This window comes from Lynx rufus, unplaced genomic scaffold (genome assembly GCF_022079265.1).
Source record: "Lynx rufus isolate CCGP_SWC_20201006 ecotype Redwood Valley unplaced genomic scaffold, mLynRuf1.p SCAF_13, whole genome shotgun sequence".
Classification (NCBI taxonomy): domain Eukaryota; kingdom Metazoa; phylum Chordata; class Mammalia; order Carnivora; family Felidae; genus Lynx; species Lynx rufus.
In genome coordinates this window covers 40,953,913-40,961,350 of record NW_025814827.1, presented here as the reverse complement: position 1 = coordinate 40,961,350, position 7,438 = coordinate 40,953,913, and positions in this window count along the sequence as shown.

Genomic DNA, 7,438 nt, shown 5'->3' with positions numbered 1-7,438 from the left:
TGGACACTACTTCGGATTCTGTGTCTCCCTCTCTGTCTGCTCCTCTCCCATTCACACTCTGTCTCTCAAAAGTAAATAAAGGTTAAAAAATTAAAAAAAAAATCCCTCCTCAAATAGCCTCAAATATTAGCTTATCTCTTTTTTCTTTGTAACACAACTTTATTATGGGAGTGTAGGGGAACTGAAGCCATTCATGATGGCTACAGTCCAGTAGGATTGAGCCAGCCAGGCTAGCATGCCTGAGAACAGGGAGGAGTAAATTAAGAAGGTCAAGTAGTAAATAAGAGGAATGAGTAAAGGCATAAAAACTAGCTGTGCACCGCATTTCCAACAGAGAGCGTTTGATAGGGCATGTAATTCCACTAAAATTTAGTAAACTAGTAACTTTGAAGATTCATAAGTGTACCTCCTCAGGTAATTTTGAAATCAAGTTTTCCATATATATGAATGTATAGTGTACTCACTTTTAATGAGCTCCTACTACATATATTTGAGTATTTTTTTTTAATTTTTTTTTTAACGTTTATTTATTTTTGAGACAGAGAGAGACAGAACATGAATGGGGGAGGGTCAGAGAGAGGGAGACACAGAATCTGAAACAGGCTCCAGGCTCTGAGCTGTCAGCACAGAGCCCGACGCGGGGCTCGAACCCACGGACTGTGAGATCATGACCTGAGCCGAAGTCGGCCGCCCAACCGACTGAGCCACCCAGGCGCCCCACATATATTTGAGTATTTTAAAAACACTTCTAAATAACTAATTTTTTCTTTTTTTTTTTTTAACGTTTATTTATTTTTGGGACAGAGAGAGAGCATGAACGGGGGAGGGGCAGAGAGAGAGGGAGACACAGAATCGGAAACAGGCTCCAGGCTCTGAGCCATCAGCCCAGAGCCCGACGCGGGGCTCGAACCCACGGACCGCGAGATCGTGACCTGGCTGAAGTCGGACGCTTAACCGACTGCGCCACCCAGGCGCCCCAATAACTAATTTTTTTCTAAAAAAATTAGAAAATATTTAGAATTAAACGATCATGAAAATTCAGCATGCAGAGTGAGAAATGGAATCATTCAGAAGTGTTATGAGATGATCCATAAAGGACCGTGAGAAGACGTATAAGGAAAGCTTCCTTGCAAAAAACTGCTATCATGGAGTCTTATGCATTACACATAAGAAAGAAGGAGAAATACCATTTTGCGCTCGTCTCTCCACAGGACTGGCTGGACCTGCCTTCCCACCCACAGCTGGTTGGACTGAGGGTGGGACTTGGCCAATCAGTTGGGTGGTACTGGATCAGAGAAAGTAGTACCCTGAGCCACAGGTAAGCAGAATCAACAGTGGAATCTACCAAAGGAATCCGACCCACAAAGAGGATAGCAAATGCCCAGGTAGGAGACCATGGTGACCCCTAGGGAGGGATGGAGAGAGTAGCTGCTGGATGCGTGGAGGTGCATGGAGGCACACTTGGTCTTCTTGCAGTGGATTCTGTGAAGGCCTCTTGAATCCCTTCCCTCACTGCCTCTGCCCTAACCCCTTACTTATCAACTATCCTGACAAGGTGAGTCCTGCGTGCACTTTTATCCTCTGTAATAGGATACTCGAAGGCTGAGAGAAAACGTGCCAGTGAGTGATACTCATATATTGGTTCTACTAACCTCATGACTATATCAATTAGATCTAATTTGGGAAGTATTGAAGGGTCTGTAATTTTTGCAGTTTGGTAAAGAGAATGCTGAGGAGTTCTCAAGTGCCTATTAATCCCTTTAAAGCCAATTCTAATCAGCTGTTTAATCAGCCAATTTTAATCAGCGGTCTGAGAAAGGAAATGGACTTAAATCGCAGCAGAAGGAATTTGTTGTGAAGAATTTCTTGGCACGGTAAACGAAATTGTGAAATGCTAGTGACTATGAGATTTGCTTTTCTTGGAGTTAACACACTGGGCAAAAAGTCACCTCTGAGGATGGCTTATATATATACCCACCTGACAGTTCCCTATCCCAAAAAGTGAATTCTTTTTCCCCAGAATGTAAAGCACGGTAAGATCGATATTTTAATGGAGAAGGAAATGAGACATACCAGCAAAATTGGGCTGTGGAGAAGGAAGAGGAAAAACTGAAAATAAGCAATTTCTTTTCTTTAATGTACATCTATCTGTAGGGTTGTCATCCACTTTGCCCCTTGTAACTGGCTCTCCCCTGAGCACTGGGTGCAGCCCACAGGAGTATTCTCTCAGCAGCTGCGTTTGTGGCAGGTGGCCCTGCTTTTATGGGTATTGCTGATTTTTCTAGGAAGAGCATCTCACCCAGATTAGGCCGACGGCTGTTCCTTGAGAATTTGAAATTAAAACCGAGAGACTAGAGAAGAAATGGCAACGTATAAACTTGCAAGGTATTCATGGCTATGTATTCTATCATGCAAACCACACACACAAAAAGGGAAAACAGTTCCAAAGAGAAAAAAATAGAAAGGAACAGATGCACAGAGAGGAGCTGAAATGCAAGATGAATTTTGAGAACCGAACCTTTGTTCCAACTCTTTCCTGAGATGCCTGCATTCTTGTCCCCGGGTTCCACGGAGCTCTGCTGGATCTTATAATGTAGTGTTTCTGTGTTTTACTGTTTCAGAAGTTGTACAGTAGGTTTCTATCACTTGAATCCAAGTGTCCTCATTTACACACTTTTCCAGAACTGACCAAAATGATCTCCAGCCTGCTGAAAGCCCCTCCTTTTCCCTCAGTCAGTGCCAAATTGACCGTGTTGCCTCCACGTCTGTCTTGAATGAATGGGTCCTATTGCTAATTTTCGGACCTTGGGAGAGTTACTTAACCTTTCTGAACCTCAGTTTTATCATGTGTAAAATAGGTCAAAAGCTTCAACTGTAAAATGGGGGAAATAACTGCTTCATGAGTAGAACTTTTCAGAAAACTTCGCAGGTATTATTTAATATCCACACCAACCCTATGCATAAGTCCTCAGTAAAAGTTTGTAATTATTAGTATTTTCATATTTCAGATGAGGAAACAGAAGTTAAAAATTTCCCAGGCTCACCAACTGGTCCCCTGGTGTGAATCCTGCTATTTCTTCCAGGGCTTCTCACAAGCTAAACTAAAAAACTAAATATTTCTATACCCATAACCAACACGTAGATATACATCTATTCCAACTTGCCACCCTCTGCCTGCGTTTATTGGCATCATCTAGGGACTTGCCTTTCTCCTTCCAAACACTTCTCAGAGAGGAGTGTGGTGTAGTTAAGAGAAATTGACTTCCAAGAGAAAGCGGTTCTAGTCCTAGTCTCTGGTGCCTAGAGCTTCCAACACCATGAGCCTAAAGATCTTTCTAAAAGGCAAATCTTAAGGGTCACCCCCCTATTAAAATCCTTTGTGGACTCTCTATGGATTTTAGGTAACCCCCCACCCCCAGTCACATTTTCTCCAGACTCACCTCTTGCACTTCCTTCCTGCATACATCTTAAGTTTTCCCACAGTTTACTGGATGCTCTATACTCCCTTTCACCTCTGATCTGGGCCTTTTCAAGTATTTCTTCATCTCAACTCGATGCACCACCCCTATCCCATTCTCTTGTCTACCTCTTACATCTTCTTCAGGACTTAGTGTAGAAATTACGTTTGACAGAAATCTTCCAGATGCCCCCAAAGCTTAGATAAGAGTCTCTTTTCTGTCCCCCCCCCCCTTCCTGCCTATGCTTAAGCCATTAGAGCACCTCAATTTATTGGATTGTCTTTTTACTTCTCTGTGTTCCCTCTCTGGACCCTAAGCTGCTTGGACTGTAAGGCATTAGTAATAGTCCTGTCCTCAAGGAAAGGTAGAAGGAATCTTAACTTCTCTTCTAAAATAATTCTGCTGTGGCTGCCATTTGCAACTGAACCTAGCTTCAACTTGCATTGTTGGGATCACAACTCAAATCATTAGGCAAAGATAGAGATCAGAGGCTCATGGTGAATTAAGCTACTTCTCAGGGAACCACAAAGATGCTAGTCACGCCAGAACCCGCCCCCCTCCAAAACCCAGAAACCTTGTCTTGCAACTATTTCCTATGTTAAGGTCTGCACATACTTATTTAGTCAAGAATATATGCGAAGCATCTATACTATTGAATGTGCCAAGGGTTACTGGGTGAGAGAACACAGTTATGGACAAAATAGCATGATCTCTGGTTTCAGAGCTTAAGAGTTTAGTGGGAGAAATTGACACTAATCAAAACACATACTGATGTGTAATGAAAACCTTGATAGGTACTCCAAGGAAAATCCAAGCTGCCAGAAAAGCTTATAACATGGGCACCTGGATGGGAGGGTAGAAGGCAAATGCAGTGACCTGTGAGGTAAGATGAAAGACTACGTGGGAATGAAGTAGGCTGAGGCTGAGAAGAAGGGGGATAAGAGTGAGGAGCTTCCTAGCCTGAGCTGAAGTAGAAGGGAGGTAGGCTCCAGAAGGAACTGAAAGAACAATGTAGATAAAGCACTTCCAGAGGAGGAGAGAGCACCTGGACACCTGGGTAGGCAGAGGCCGCCTGGAGGTGTCACAGGCCTGAATTTGCCTTATCTTCCCTTGGACATGCTTGCTCCTCTCGGGACAGATCATGAGGGAGAGGCCCATGTGCGGCGTTCCACAGTCACCTGGCTATGACTTATTACTGATAATCAGTCTGAGCAAACTGAGGAACATGAAAATCATCGCCCCAAACTCTTTAGTTGAAATGTCAGGGTCCCCCAAATATTGAGATAGTATGTTAATTGGAAGAAAAGAAGCCTGGTCTTCCCTCCTGCCTTGCTCCCTGCCCACATCTGGCCCTACCTCTAATCTTTAAATGATGTAGTCCAGCAGAGGCTGGCATGAAGATGACTTCTCTTTCCCCTTCATCCTTTTTGGAGCTGATGGGGATTGGTTGGGAAGGAGGTTGCTGCTCTTCTTCAAGATCTCAGAGGGCTCTTAGTTCCTGGTAGGCTTTTAGCCCTCCCACTCTGAACTAGCTGCCCCCACCTTGAATTTCAGGCTCTTTTCTGTCCTCCCTACTTCAAGTTGTATGTATGTAAATAGATGTGTGATTGTACGTATTTGGTTTTGCAGGATCCTACTGATCACTCTAATTTGTGCATTCTTACGTGACCTCTGCCCTTGAGAAGAGGTTGGATTATGGAAGAGGAGGATTGGGCTATATCCAGACAGGGCAAGGCTCCTTTCTAGAAGGCATATAATCTCGGCATGTAGCCCAGGAACTGGGAACCACATTGGAAAAAGAGACCAGAGGATTGTGCTCCTGAGAGCTTCTAAGTAGAATACTGGATATAATCCACATTCATCTTATCATTCTTCACTTATCATCTCTCTTCAATCATATAAAGGTCTACCCTGTGCAATTCAGGTGCAAGCTTCCCCTTTTGTGCCAAACAGTAGGGATGAAGAAGCCTGGAGAAGGGAAACTTTGGTGCTTGAGAAGGAGAAGGGCCTTCAGCCATCACTGGGCTGATTCTCTGTATTGTAGTTGTTCTGTAACCCATTCTGTTAGTCCGTGTTCTTGGGGAGCAGGGTTCCCATGTATCCCAAGTTTGAACTCACAAACTGTGAGATCGTGACCTGAGCCGAAATCGGACGCTTAACCGACTGAGCCATCCAGGCTGCCCTAAATAAATAATTTTAAAAAGAAGAAAAATAGGGGCGCCTGGGTGGCTCGGTCGGTTGAGCGTCCGACTTCAGCTCAGGTCATGATCTCACAGCTCGTGAGTTCAAGCCCCGCGTCGGGCTCTGTGCTGACAGCTCAGAGCCTGGAGCCTGCTTCTGCTTCTGTGTTTCCCTCTCTCTCTGCCCCTAACCCACTCACATTCTGTCTCTGTCTCTCTCAAAAATAAATAAACATAAAAATAAATAAATAAATAAATAAATAAATAAATAAATAAATACGTCTGGGAAGATAGATAGATAGATAGATAGATAGATAGATAGATAAATACTGGTAACTATCCTATGCCAGTCAAGACCACTTTGTCCTGCCAGGCCTCTTTGAGGCAGTTGAGGATGCCACGTATCTTCTCAGTAGTGACCCTGAAATCCTTCCCATTTGATACTACCCAGCATTGGTCTATAGTTTGTCCATCTATAAAATAGGAAAGTGTTTTTCTCTCTTGGTTATTGTGTGGGTTGAATTGTGTCCCCCCAGAATATTGGAGCCCTAACCCCCAGTACCTCAGAATGTAACTTTATTTGGAAATGGGATCTTTCTAGAGGTAATCAAGTTAAAATGAGATCTTTAGTGTGCCCTAACCTAGTGTGGCTGGTGTGCCTATAAAAGGGGAAATTTGGACACAGAGACAGCTAGACACAGAGGGAAGATGACATTGAAGAGACACCGGGAGAAAAATGGCTACCTACAAGCCAGGGAAGGCCAGAAGTTACCAGGCCCAGAACAGATCTTTCCCTGGGGCCTTCCCTAGCAGCATGGCCCTGCTGACACCTGGGTATCGATTGGATCTCTGGCCTCCAGAACTGAGATAACACATTTCCATTGTTTTATGCTACTTTGTTTGTGGAACTGCAGCCCTAGGAAACAAATATAGTTATTTAAAAAATTAGACTGTATAAGTTAGAGAATAATATCTCTGGATAATGATTGGTTCATCTCAAAGTTCAAACTGTAGAGGACTAAGCTGTATTGTGTGCATCTATCAAAGATGAAAAAGAACAGAAGTAACCTCTTTCTAATCTAGTTATGGATGGGAGCTCCCCATGTTAATTGAAACCTTGAGATTTTCTGCTTAGGAAAAGCTTGAGTCGCCAGATATTTTCTGCAAGATCTGATCATGAAAATTGCTGGACCATACATAGCAGTTCTGTGAGTTTTAAAAAGTGTATGTCTGTACTTGGAAGAAAAGACTATAAGGACAGACACTGAGATACCTAGCAGAGGTTATAGAATTGATGGTAGTTTTTTGTTATTTCCTTATTTATTTTCCAAGTTTTCCGTGAAAATATGTATTATTTTATTAGTCACTATATTATTAAATATAATAATGATAAAACAAAACCTAGAGGGTGCCTGGGTAGCTCAGTCGGTTAAGCGTCAGCCTGGATTTTGGCTCAGATCATGATCTCTCTGCCCCCACTGGGGCTCTGCTGACAGCACAGAGACTGCTTGGGTTTCTCTCTCTGCCCCTCCCCTGCTTGTTCTCTCTCTCTCCCTCTCAGTATAAATAAATAAGCCTAAAAAACAAACCCAACAACCTAGTATCTTATTTTTTGTTTCAGACTCTCCTGCATAGGCCCTACTTCTGGGTATAAAGGACCTGTCAAAAGGTGTTCAACCATGGTGATCTAGTTTTTTAGGGAGAAGAATGGTTCTCCACATCCCAGGTGTAATCTGTACTGTTTCTTCTTTGCTGTCTTCTGGCTGGTGGCTTTTTCTTCTGCAACCTACTGTACCATAT